This window comes from Polypterus senegalus, chromosome 10, assembly GCF_016835505.1.
Source record: "Polypterus senegalus isolate Bchr_013 chromosome 10, ASM1683550v1, whole genome shotgun sequence".
Taxonomy (NCBI): domain Eukaryota; kingdom Metazoa; phylum Chordata; class Cladistia; order Polypteriformes; family Polypteridae; genus Polypterus; species Polypterus senegalus.
In genome coordinates, this window is record NC_053163.1 from 15,693,348 (window position 1) to 15,708,079 (window position 14,732).

Consider the following 14,732-nt stretch of genomic DNA (forward strand, 5'->3'; position numbering starts at 1 on the left):
CTTCACCTTGGGAATGATGTTCTCAGGACGATGGGAAGTATTGGGTTTGCACAACACACAGTGCTTCCAATGAAGGCCAAAATGTTTAGTTTTAGTCTCATCTGACCAGAGAACCTTCTTCCATGTGTTTGGGGAATCCTCTACATGGATGCTGGGTAAACTCGAAACGTTTTCTTATTCTTATTCTTTAAGCAAACCCTAATTCTAACCCTAATTTTCTTTCCACTCTTCCATTAAGCCCAGCTTTGTGGAGTGTATCGCTCAAAGTGATCCTAAGGACAGATACCTCCATCTCCGTCCTGCATCTTTGTAGCGCCTTCAGTGTTAGCCTTGGTGTCTTTGTTGCATCTCTGATTGATGCCTGGTCTCTAAGTTTTGGTCGACGGCCTTCTTTTGCCAGGTTTGTAGTGGTGCCATATTCTTTCCAATTTTATATAATGGATTTAATGGTGCTCGGTTGGATATTTTTTTTTTTACGTAACCTCATCCTGATCTATACCTCTCCAGAACTTTGTCTCTAATGTTTTTGGAGTGCCCCATGGTCTTTATGTTGCTTACTTAGAGTGGCTGCACAGTTAGGGGCCTTATATGTGGCACTTTGATTGCACACCCTATTCAACAAATTTTGTGACTTCTGAAGGTAACTGGTTGGACCAGATCTTATTTTGGAGTTTCAGAGGGAAGACAATGAATATCTATGCACTCACAACTTTTCAGTTTTTACTTTACTTTACTTGTTTTGTTATATACAGTGGTGTGAAAAACTATTTGCCCCCTTCCTGATTTCTTATTCTTTTGCATGTTCGTCACACAAAATGTTTCTGACCATCAAACACATTTAACCATTAGTCAAATATAACACAAGTAAACACAAAATGCAGTTTTTAAATGATGGTTTTTATTATTTAGGGAGAAAAAATCCAAACCTACATGGCCCTGTGTGAAAAAGTAATTGCCCCCTTGTTCAAAAATAACCTAACTGTGGTGTATCACACCTGAGTTCAATTTCCGTAGCCACCCCCAGGCCTGATTACTGCCACACCTGTTTCAATCAAGAAATCACTTAAATAGGAGCTGCCTGACACAGAGAAGTAGACCAAAAGCACCTCAAAAGCTAGACATCATGCCAAGATCCAAAGAAATTCAGGAACAAATGAGAACAGAAGCAATGTATATAAGGGAGCATGTGGTGTAGCGGGTCCACAGTCAGGTCAAAAAGGCCACTTTTTAAATAAATAGTCGCCGCACTCATGCCTTAGCGAGGCATAGTGTGTGTGTGTGTGGCCAGAGCAGTTCTCGGGTGACTCGTGCACAGGTGAGGAGTCATCTGCATCCGTAATTGATGACAGGAGCTGCTAAATCCCCGTGATAAATAATAGAAGTGTGAGGCGACTAAGGAAGGGAGGTTTAAGGTTGAAGAAGACAACAGGAAGCAGGATGGAGAAAGCCAGTGAAGGCAGCGGGAGTCGGAGGTTTGGAGTAGATCCCAAGCGTGAGTGTCCTGGACGTTGAGAGGAAGCCAAGTCTCGGTCTGGCAGGTGCTGAACGAAGCCAGGGATTGGAAGACCACCAGATCAGAGGAGTGAAGAAGCTCAGCTGCAGGTAGGGTGACTCCCCTGGTGCATAGCCTGGATGGGAGAAGCAGGGGAGTCGCCACTAAAAGAAGGCACCAGGCTTTGTTTTAAAAGACTGCTTCCTGCATTGCCACAGAGCACCACTGAACCCCATGCCCCAGGCCCAATAATACCCAACGCAGTCACAGTTCAAATAATAGATTTTTTAATCCATTCAGCACTTTGTACATTGAAGCATGGCCAATGACTAAAAAACAAAGAAACTCTGCCCTCTCCTTCCACCTCCAGTTGAGTGTCACCCTCTACCTGCTGACTCTGACTCCCTTCTACTGGACCTGATGACCTGGCATGATTTGTGGGGCGCACTTCCAGGTTGTTGCGGTGGGCTGGCGCCCTGCCTGGGGTTTGTTTTCTGCCTTGCACCCTATGTTGGCTGGCTTTGGCTCCAGCAGATCCCTGTGACCCTGTAGTTATGATATAGCGGGTTGGATAATGGATGGATGGACTTCCAGGTTGTTTGAGAACCAGGGCAAGTCCTCCCCTGACTAGCACCCCCTTGAAACCTCCAGGGAAACTGACAGGGTTGCACTTCTGGACTCGATTTCCCATGAGACCAAGCTGGGACACCTCTTGTGGACCACTTCCACCTAACGTACGGGGAATTGAACTGCTACTGGTCTCTGGCTTCTGCTTATCCATTTCAGGGTATCTTCCATCTTGTCAAGAGGTCATGACGTCATCCAGCCGGGACGCCTATCTGTCCTCCATGGCACACAGAATATACAAGGTACACTATATTGGCAAAAGTATTGGGCCCCCTCCAAATCATTGACTTCAGGTGTTCTAATCACGTCCATGGCCACAGGTGTTCAAAATCACGTACCTCGTCATGTGGACTGCTGGCTTCTACAAACATTTGTGAAAGAATGCCTTGCTCTCAGGACCTCAGTGAATTCAAGCATGGTACCGTGATAGGATGCCACTTGTGCAACAAGTCCATTCATAAAATTTCTATGCTAGTGGAAGCAATTGGGAACAACAGCAACTCAGCCATGAAGCGGTAGGCCACAGAGCGGGGACAGCGCATGCTGAGGTGTGCAGAAGTCACCAACTTTCTGCAGAGTCAATAGCTACAGACCTCCAAAAGCTCAAGAACAGTGCAGCGCAGAGAGAGAGCTTTATGGAATGAATGGGTTTCCATGGCCGAGCAGCTGTAGCCAAGCCTGACATCACCAAGTGCAAAGCAAAGCACCAGATGCAGTTGTGTAAAGCCCACAGCCCGTCACTGGACTCTAGAGCAGTGGAGACATGTCCTCTGGAGTGACAAATCACACAATCCGATGGACGAGTCTGTCCTGGAGAACGGGACTTGCCTGACTGCTTTGTGCCAGGTGTAACGTTTGGTGTCTTGGGGTATTATGGTGTGGGGTTGTTTTTCAGGGCTAGACCCCTTGGTTCCAGTGAAAGGAACTCTTGATACTTCAGTATCCAAAGCCATTTCGGACAATTTCATGCTCCCAACTTTGTGGGAAAAGTTTAGGAATGGCAATATGACTGCGCACTCACCAGTGCACAAAGTGAGGTCTGTATAGAAATGGAGGAGCAAGTTTGGTGTGGAGGAACTTGGCAGGCCTGCGCAGAGCCCTGACCTCAACCTGACAGAACACCTTTAGAGTGGAGCCAGGCCATCTCTTCCAACATCAGTGCCTGATCTCACAAATGCTCTCCTGGAAGAATGGTCCAGAATTCCCATCAACGTACTCCTACACCTTGTGGAAAGCCTTCCCAGAAGAGATGAAGCTGTTATAGCTGCGAACGGTGGGCCAACTCCATATTAAAGTGAATGGGATGTCATTAAAGTTCATGTGTGTGTAAAAGCAGGCATCCCAATACTTTTGGCATTACAGTGTATTTTGTTTTCATTCTACTTTGACAATTTACACTACTAGGGGGCTTCACCCCCTGCTTGCTTCGCTCGCCAACCCCCGTTTTTGTTTTTCCAGATACACACTTTTAAGATTATTTTTTTCTTCTTTGAATTGTTGCTATTTCATTAGTTTCACATTTATTTCAGAACTTCTGTAAAAACAATATTTGGAATCTTTCGAGTCCCAATATGCTGAATCTTTTTAATGAGGTCAGTGAGACGTGTGCTTATTTACTTTGTACCATAATTCAGGAGAGGTTTCTCTGTTTGGAATTTCAGCACAGACAAAACGATCATCAGCAGTTGCAAAGTAACCAATAAATGCATGTGAGGTAAACTCCATTTTTGAAATTCTCTTGACTTAAACTTCAAAGCCTTACAATATTTACATACTTCTGACATATCACCTGTGTCCATATATTCGATCTCTATTCGCCTTTTCGTTATTTCACCGAGTAATAATTTCTCTTTCTTTGTGCTAATGCGATGTTTACTTTCTTTGTTTTTGACTCTGTCATTTTTTTCTGCTTTCTTATTCTGTATCTTGCTCTGCATGTGTTTCTACGAGTCTTTTGAATTCCAGTTTTCATTTTCTCTAACCTGCTCTGCATGTGTTTGGCCCCCTTGTTTTTTTAACCCCTTTATGACGTTTTACTTTGTTTTCTACTCTTTGTCTTTTATTTCTGTCCTCGCTTTATCCTGCTTTTTTTTTCAATGACACCTGGTCTGTGGTGATTACTTTCCCTTTTTCGAGTAATAATTTCCGTTTGTTTGCCCTACTGCGATCTCTTTTTTATACTTTCTAATTTTCCTACTTTCATATTCTTTAACTTTTTCCACACGTGTATCGCACTAATGTTTTTTTTGACCCTTTTGAATTCCACTGCTTTCACAATCTGCATGTGTATAGCGCCAACGTCTGGATTTGACCTGCTTTTTTTTCAGTTCCACTTGTTCTGGGCTGATAATTACTTTCCTTATTTTCTGAATTTGCACCTCAATTATTCTCTTTCATTTTTGTCTCTCGCAACGCTTTTTAGTCTCTCTTTTCTCCATGCTGCTTTCTTCGTCGACGTTTCATTTATAACGTATTGTCCTTATACACTTTATATGCGCTGTGAGCCCTGGATCTGTGTGTGCTCAAAGCCAAAACACGACTGAGTGTGTTGCTGGCTGCCCGTGCTCTTATTTGGTTGTAAGTAGGGCGTGACTTGCAAGAATCTCACATTCCATGTCATCGCGAGACGGTCCTGAGTCAATCTCTTGGCACAAAGTCTCATGTTTAACGTCCCCGCGAGACGCTCCGTGGCCAATCTGTTTAGTCTCGCTAGTTTTTTAAGTGTCTTCCGTGATCTTAACGTGAAGATCACATCTTGTCGTCCTACTGTTTCTCTCCAGGATTTTTTTTTATAATAGAGAGTGTGACAGATAGGGGGTGCTGTCGTCCCCTTGAACCCTCAGACCAGACGCCAGACACCAGATATAAGTCCAAATAATGGATTCATTATAATAATACAGTGTACAAAGCGCCCTCCACTCCACAGTACTCATAAACAATCAATAATCCTCCACACCTCCCAGCAGCTCAGTCACCCTTCCTCTCAACTCGGCTCACTGCTGGGATCTCCCACAGTCCTTTTATACTTCTTGACCCGGAGGTGTTTCTCTCTCTCTGTCCATGTGTCTTTGTAACACTTCCGGGTCGGGTGAAAACTTCTTTTTCTTCAACTCGGAAGTACGTCATTTCTTCTGTCCCCGTGACTGGGACGTACTTTCGGGCTGTATGGAAAATATAAGTCCTTGAGCCTCCCTGCGGCGTCCTCTGGCAGCCCCCATGGTATCCAGCAGGGCTCTGAGTTAAAACTCCAAGGTCCATGATGCCCTGCTGGAATTCGGGGTACCCCCATGTTGTAGGGAGGGCTCCACCTGGTGGCTTGGGGGTATTGGCCGGGATGAGTTACTGGCCATAGTCCACAAGAGATATTGTTAAGACCATTTCATAAAATCTAAATGAAAATCCATTTTAATTCTGGATTGTATAGCAACAAAACAGAACAAACTTTTGCAAACCACTGCAAGTCTCTGTTTCAGCTAAAAACTGGCTGCTTAGTAAACTGGGCCAGGAGGTAGGCCTGCATGTCCTTTGAAAAGGAAGAGAGACAGAGAGAGAAAAAGAGAGAAAATTTAAAAAGCAATCAGGCAGGTAAAAGGAGACAGCTCAGTTTCAAACTGTCCAAAAATGTGACAGATTTGAACACCTTAAATTCAGAAGGTACTCTCCCTCAAATTGAGTCTAGAGATAGAAAAACCTAATTCTTCTTAATGCTAGAATGTTAAACAACTGGTCAGACTGCTCCGTGTTTCGACTTTGGACGGAGAGCTTGTTTTAGATGTGCTTGTGTTAAGAGTGAAAACCGTAAGAATATCCAAATGGGAATCGATACGAAGATTTGAGGATAAAGGTTCCAACTTGACTTGAGAAAATGTACAGCTAACTGAACTAGGATTGTACAGATGGAGCAATTCATTCTGAAGTCTGAGAGAGATAAAAATAGAGTAAGAGAGAGACAGGTGCTCTTTCACTGCAGGCAATGCACGCCATTGATCTTTCGTGAAACAGCGATGACAACTTGTCACTGATGGCAGACTAGTAGATAAGCTTCCAGCTGCAGAAACAGCCAGCACCTGGAGAACAAGTAGAGTCTTCTCCTGTTAACTGCTTCCCTCTTGAGCTGCAAGTGAGTGGATATAATAAAGCTGTGATTTCGTCTGCAAGGAGAGACAAGGCCAGCTGGGTCCTGTCTTGCTGTCATCAACTTCCTGATGTCCACCAGAAAACAAATACTGCTGGTAAAGACCGGCGAGTCTGTTTAAGAAAGAGTTTAACCAGACCAGAGAAAAAGGTGACCCTAGAGGGTGGCAGAAACAAACCTCCACAAAGTAACAAAATCACAAGCACAAAAATCCTTTCTCTCTCTCTTTCTCCCCAATACCTTTCTTCTTCTCACCACCACACTGCCGTCCTCCAGTTGATTGTTGCTCCACATCCTCCCATCTCCGACTCGCCTGGACAAGGGATTGCGGTCCCTTTTATTAAGGACCCAGGAGAACTTCCGGTGCCAGGATCAATGCCTGATGGAAGTACTTCCAAGTCATATTGAAGTTCCATTTATTAGGGAGCTCATCTCAAATCAAATCAAATCCCAGTCCCAAAGGTATCACGTCCTAGTGAGCTGAATGACTTGCAGCCTGTTGCTCTGACGTCACATGTGATGAAGACCATGGAGCGGCTGCTGCTTCACCACCTGAGGCCACAGGTCTGTTGCGCCCTCAACTCTCTGCAGTTTGCATACCAGGAGAAGGTGGGAGTGGAGGATGCCATCATCTACATGCTACACCCATCCCTCTCCCACTTGGACAGAGGCAGTGGTGCTGTAAGAATTATGTTTCTGGACTTCTCTAGTGCCTTCAACACCATCCAAACTCTGCTCCTTATTGGCAAGCTGACAGAGATGGGAGTAGATTCATACCTGGTGCCATGGATCGTGGACTATCTTACACACAGACCTCAGTATATGCGTCTCAGGAACTGCAGATCTGACATTGTGGTCAGCAACACAGGAGCACCGCAGGGGACTGGACTTTCTCCGGTCCTGTTCAGCCAACATACATCGGACTTCCAATACAACTCGGAGTCCTGCCACATGCAAAAGTTTGCTGACGACACTGCTATTGTGGGCTGCATCAGGAGTGGGCAGGAGGAGGAGTATAGGAACCTAATCAAGGACTTTGTTAAATGGTGTGACTCAAACCACTTACACCTGAACACCAGCAAAACCAAGGAACTGGTGGTGGATTTTAGGACACCCAGGCCCCTCATGGACCCCGTGATCATCAGAGGAGACTGTGTGCAGAGGGTGAAGACCTATAAATACCTGGGAGTGCAGCTGGATGATAAATTGGACTGGACTGCCAATACTGATGCTCTGTGCAAGATAGACAGATAAAGAGGGCAGAGCTGACTATACTTCCTTAGAAGACTGGCGTCCTTCAATATCTGCAAGACAGTTGTGGCGAGTGTCCTCTTCTACGCAGTGATGTGCTGGGGAGGCAGCATAAAGAAGGACGCCTCACGCCTGGACAAACTGGTGAGGAAGGCAGGCTCTATTGTAGGCACAGAGCTGGACAGTTTGACATGTGTGGCAGAGCGATGGGCACTGAGCAGACTCCTGTCAATCATGGAGAATCCACTGCATCCACTGAACAGGATCATCTCCAGGCAGTGGAGCAGCTTCAGTGACAGACTGCTGTCATCGTCCTGCTCCACTGACAGACTGAGGAGACCTCACACTATGCGACTCTTCAGTTCCACCGGGGGGGTAAACGTTATCATTTTACAAAGTTATTGTCTGTTATACCTGCATTGTTATTACTCTTTAATTTAATATTGTTTTTTATCAGTATGCTGCTGCTGGAGTATGTGAATTTACCCTTGGGATTAATAAACTATCTATCTATCTATCTATCTATCTATCTATCTATCTATCTATCTATCTATCTATCTATCTATCTATCTATCTATCAAATCAAATCAAATAGCCTTTTATTGTCAATTTCCTATATGTACAGAACATACAGAAGAATCGAAATACTTTTTCTCTCTCATCTTCATAGTACAATAAAATATAAATACAATATATGAGTATAACATATATGATAAATAAAATTAGAACTTGTAAAGTAAACCTAAGTGCAATAATCAGTAGTGCAAAAGCCACTTACTGTACAGTAAAAAGTGAGAAGGTACATTATAAAGTAACTAATGAGATGTACAAAAAGACAGACAGTTAGCAGCAGATGTAATATGAGTCTTTATATAAAATCCGCTGAAGTAGGGTACTTGGTAGATAGTGACTCTTGTTACGGTCCAGGGCCAGGGGGCAAGGGGGGAAGATAGTGGACAGAGTTCAGCATCTTGACAGTTTGGTGGATGAAGCTGTTCGACAGTCTTGTGGAGCGGGCCCGGATGCTCCAGTCCTTTTCCCTGAGGGGAGTGGGCTGAAGAGGGAATGTAAGGGATGGGAAGAGTCCCCAGCAATGCTGATGGCTCTACGGGTGAGGCGGGTGTGGAAAATGTCCTTGAGGGAGGACAGTGGGGCACCAGTGTTGTTACTGGCCACATCCACTATGTGTTGCAGGGAGGTTGCAGTGCAGCCTCCATACCACACAGGGATGCAGCTAGTGAGGATGCTCTCGATTGTGCCCCGGGAGAAATAGCACATGGTGGAGGGAGGAACTTGTGCTCTCTTCGGTTTGCCTAGAAAGTAGAGGCGGGTTTGAGCTTTCTTGGCCAGTGATGTGGTGTTATCTGACCAGGAGATATACGTCCTCAGGAACTTGGTACTACTCACCCTTTCCACAGCTACACCATCGATGGTCAGTGGGGGATGCTGTGAATGAACTCTCCTGAAATTGACCACAATCTTTTTGGTCTTATCCACGTTCAGAAAGAGATTGTTGTCTTTACGCCACTGGACCAATTGACTCACCTAGTTTCTATAGTTGGCTTCGTCATTATTGGCGATGAGGCCGACCACAATTGTATCGTGACAATGTGATTGGAACTGTAGATTGGTACACAGTCATGGGTCTGCAGATTAAAGAGTAACGGGCTGAGCACACACCCTTGTGGAGCCCCTGTGCTCAATGTGATGGTCTTAGAGGTGTTATTGCCGACCCGAACATTTTGTGGCCTCCCTGTAAGAAAGTCCAACACCCAGTTGCAGAGAGAGGTCTTGAGTCCCAAATGGCTGAGTTTTTGTATTAGCTGCTTGGGAATGATTGTGTTGAATGCTGAACTAAAATCTAAGAACAACATTCGCACATAGGAGTTTTTGCGAGTCCAGGTGGCTGAGGGCTGGATGGAGAGCAGCAGAAATAGCATCCTCTATGGACCTGTTTGACCTGTACGCAAACTGAAACGGGTCATGGGAGGGAGGAAGAATGGACTTAATGCTCTGCATGACCAGCCATTTAAAACATTTCATGATGGTGGAAGTCAGTGCTGTGGGCCGATAGTCATAATAGCTAGATGAGAGGGGCTTCTTAGGGACAGGAATTATGGTTGTGACTTTAAAACATGTAGGAACAACAGCCTGTTACGGGGAGATTTCCCTGCAGTACCCCCATGTGGCACCCATGGTCCCCAGCAGGGCTGTGTTGCCAGACTGCATCTCCCAGCATTCCCTGCTTGTTCCCAAATGGACACTAATACGGAGGGCTGCTGCTATCCAGGGCCAGATTAAGGTGGGTGCTATTGATGCTGCAGCATTAGGCCCATTCATGAAATAGGCCCAGATGAAAACAGACGAGAATTTTCCGGAAGCTGGACAGTTATCCTTTGCTATATTAACCTCAAAATAATTCTTAGAATGAAATTTGGAGTCCGACTTTCGGACGCCTAGACACAGCGTTACTTATTATACAGCTACTATTGTTCTTTGCGCTGTGACGTAACTATAACGTCGTTGTGTTTATTGTTAACTGAAGATTTCAAGTTAATGCTATCAATTTTACGTTAAACAGTTTACTTATTAATTTAGCTGAGTTTTTTGCACTATCTTGGGGATTCTTGCCACTTTATTATTGTTTGGTAAGTGCCACGTAGTAAATTTTACACCTTGAAAGTTAGTTGTACATTAAAAATCGATGGCTATTTAAATGGTTATCTGTAAAAGTAAAACTAAAAGCTGGCTCGCGGGCCAGGCATGGATGTTTAGAATTTTTTAAATCCTCGACAGGATTCTGGTCTATTATGAAATTTAAATCATGGACAAATTTTTACCCGCAAGAGCCTGAACTGAGTCACTTTGACCTAATGTCTCTGCAAATTCATTTTTTCTTACTTTGTTTCGTAAGAGAATTGTGAAATTGTGTGTATTTCATTGTTAGGTTTTCTGCATTAAGTGCACTTTTCAGACAATTGCTATTGAATGTTGATATTACATAGATGTTAATCTCGAGTTGCTACGATACTACATCGTTATTATTCGTGTTCAATAAAGGCTGGTTGGTTGCATCGCAAGCAATTAAGGCTCCTTGGTCGGTCTGAGTGCACATGTACGGTGAGTGTCGAAAGCACATGCACCAATGGCGAGAAAAAATAGGCGCTGCAGCATCAGGCCCAATTTCGTCTTAATCCGGCCCTGCTGCCATCTAGCGTACTGGGGGAATAACACATCCCCTGCAGCGTCTTTCACAACCGATGGGCTATCCGTCCATCCCTTCTGGCCATCTCTCCTGGGTCTGGTTCCTTCCTCTCCCCTGGCTGGCATGTGGCTTGTCAAAGACGTTACATAGACTCAAAACAAGTAGACAAAAATGTTCTTTGGTATAAAAAAACCCCTAAACATATGTATACGTTTTTGCAGGAAACATTTCTAATACTCATAACAGATGCATGCCTACATAAAGAGTAGAATTCAGTTTATTGTTTTTAAATTTAAACTCAACGTTTATCTGCTGCATCCACCAATCAACAGCCCTGCTCTCTAAATATTTCCGTCTGTTAGAAAACAACTGCACCTCCCGTTGTGTGTTGGAGTCACAGACATGACAAATAGGAGTGTGAGGACCCCAACATGAGTTACATAACAGGTCAGGACCACCACCAGCCTATGCAGAAAAGACTCACCGCAGGTCAACTAGCTCCAACTACAACCAGCAGGCTTTGGCCTAAGCAGACCCAAAAATGGGGAGCTGATTTTTTAAAAACCTCAAATGCAATAAAACAAAGGAAGCTGTGAACAAAAATAATAATAATAATAATAATAATAATAATAAATAAATAAATAACAGGTGAAACGTACACAAATGAGGCATGGCTTTCTTTCTCTTTGTTTCTCTTGTGTATCAGGGTCCTGTATGTTACAAATTCAATCCTTGATGACCTCACACTGATGTTATTATGCTATTTTGCGTTAGCAATACCTTTTAAAATGGTATGGTAAATTGGGATCAGTGGTCCATGCCCCCCACATGTAGAGGTTCTTCGGTTGCCTCTGTGTGTTTATATTATGTTTCAGCTGGGGTTCACCTCTGGCTGTGGTTCACATGTCACTTTAATGTCTGCTTTGTTCATTTTTTTAACTTAACATTCTGGATTATTTTTATGTCTAAGTATCTTTTTCCATATGCAATGTGTTTTTTGTGGGTGGTCTTCCAAGAGTCAGGGCCATCCTGTTATCACCATCAAGGGACTGCACTCACCTTTGAAAACCCACAGTCCTCTGCAGTTCATTGAATGTGCCGGTGCTGCTGAGTTTCTCTTGTATTTTTTTCTGTATTTTCTGTTTCTTTACTGGATTTTTGGACCTGATACTCTGTTTTTCACTTTGCCTTCTGGATGTTTGTATTAAGACTTTGTTTGATATTGGATTTCCTTTTTTGGGCACCTCCTTCTGGGCCTTTTTGTGCTCATTGGAGGTTTGATGGTTCCCCAGCAGTTTTTTTTTTCTGAAGAGATCCTCTGTTTGCCCTTTTCTGACTTGCCAGGGTTTGATGTTTTTTTCCCCATCTAGTGGGTATTTTATGAGACATTTGTGCTTAGGAACCCCAAGTTCCTGACATTAGTTTCTCTGACTCCTATCATTATTTTCCTCTTGGGTGACAACCTCAAACTTTACAAAAGCATGCCGACAGAGGAAGCCCCTTGACAATCCTTAAAAGGCAACTGAGATGGATTTTGATGACTGACTCTAAATCACCTGTGACGGTTTGATGAGTTATAAACTAGCAAACATTGGGATTCATCCAATGAATAGATAAATCCAATTTCAAACTCAACTAATTCTTCTTTTTAAAGCCTTGAACTACTGACATTGGACCACATACAGTAATGCAGGGCAGGTTTACTTTATTCGGTTTTAATGGATCATTGAAGATTTATTAATTATAACAGTTCTCTTGCTACTCAAAGCACTTTAAATAGCGAGTGTGGAGCGACTTCAACTACCACTAATGTGTAGCATCCACCTGGATGATGCGACGACAGCTATTTTACACCAGTATGCCCACCACACATGAGCTATTAGGGGTGAGAGAGGGGACCAATTAGAGACAGGGGATGATTAGGAGGTCAGAATGACCAGGCCGTAGTGGGCAATTTAGCCAGGACATCGGGATACACCCTACTCTTTACAGAGAGGCAGGACCTCAAATTTACGTCTCATCCAAAGGACGGCACCATTTTTACAGCACAGTGTCCCGTCACTGCTCTGGGGCATTGGGATCCACATTCGGACCACATGGTAAGAACCCCTCTGCTGACTTCACCAACACCTCTTCCAGCAGCAACCCAAGCTTTTCCTGACTGGTCTCCCATTCAAATACTGGCCGGGGCCCGAACACGTTTAGCTTCGAGTGGATGACCTGTTCTGAAGTCCATGTGGTATTTGTCAATGAAGGGCAGGCAGGACAGCCAGATTGTCCAGGTTCACCATAATTTCGAACATTTAAAGGGCTCATCACAATTTTATTTTTTCAAACTTTACACCGTATAACCTAGTCATGAGCTTACTGGGCATGTAGCACAGTATATGTGCTCGATTGAAAGTATTCAGACCTCTTCAGTTTCCCCCCCTGCACACTTAACTCCTTGGGCAGTCTCTGCTGCCCCTATATCAGTAAGCCCCGAAAAAGGCCGGTCCTCTAGTTCTTGTCATTGAAACCTCCTCCCCCTGACTTCTCCACATTGTGAATGGCCCCCATAAAACTCCAAACTCTGACGTAAAGATGATTGCAGTTTTGACTGTCATCCTGACATGGTGGTCTCTGAAAGCCCATGACCAGTGATTGCACATCCTTGGCTAGAGACACAGCACAAAGGAGCGACCCCTCTCTGCTGGTATTCCTCCATTCAAGCTTCTAACAATCTTCCTGTCACCCCTACTTTTAAAGGTGGGCCTATTTATTTTTTTCCTTCTCTTAACCAGACACCACCCCTGCAAGTTCCAGCACGACACAGGTCTGAGTTACCTTGTGACCATGTCGGTGTTATGACTGCTTTACCCTACATAGTCGCTCTGTTTTGATACCACCAGTTGGTGTGAATGGTCAGACGCGCTCTTCCTTCTGATCAGGGAATATCAACACTGAGTTAGCAATGACTCTTGGCCTCAGAAATGACTTTTTTGAAGAATTATTTTAAAAAAAGAGAGACAGAGACTTTACCTCTTTGTTTTCCTTCGAAGGGGAAACATTTTTAAGAATGATGTCAGGAGACAAAGTGCTTAAAGGGAAAACAAACGTGTATCTGAAGGTCCTGTCACCCGCCATCAGCAAGAGTGACAGCAGAATGGCAGTTTTTCGAGCGATTAAAAACCCACCCTGAATGGCAGGGCTGCGGGTGCTTCAAGAGATGAGATGACTCAAGCCCCTGTCTGGCACATTTTTTCATCTGTACAGTGCTGTGCCTTTGAAGAAAAATCATAAATTAGTATGTTAAGACAAACTTAGGGGTGGTCTGGAGGAGATGTTGGAATTAAGATGCAGGTGGATGGAGCAGTAATGTCATTACTCTTGGCTAATCTTTCAGTTGATATTTCAAAATTAGAACTCCACCTAGGTGTTCTATAAAAAAATAATACAAAAGAGCTTTATATTTACTTGTGATATTTACCCGTAGGTATTTAAACTGATCTGCGATGATAAAAGGGAAGGTGTCCAATCTGATATTGTATGCTTGAGAATTCACTGGAAAGAGCAGATTTTTATTCAAATTAATTGTGAGACCAGCGATCTTTTGAAATTCTGTTAGTGCTGTTAAGACTGCAGGCACAGTATTTTGTGGGTCTGATATATACAGTACCATATCATCTGCATATAGAGAAATTTTCTTTTTTTATTTTAATTTTATTGATTTTATTGTAATCATAGAGACATTTTCTGTTCAAGTCCTTCTCTGATAATCCCCTTTATCAGAGCATTTTGGCAGTGAACTGCCAGTGGTTGAATGGCAATTGCAAATAGCAGTGGTGACAAGCAGCATCCTTGTCTGGTACCACATTCTAGTTTAAAGTAGTCTGAACAAATGTTGTTAATATACACTGAAGTTTCCGGATTGGTACACAATGCACAAATATTCGGGACAAACCCAAATTTCTCTAATGTAGTGAAAAGGTACTTCCATTCAATCATGTTGAATGCTTTTTCTCCATCCAACGATAATAATA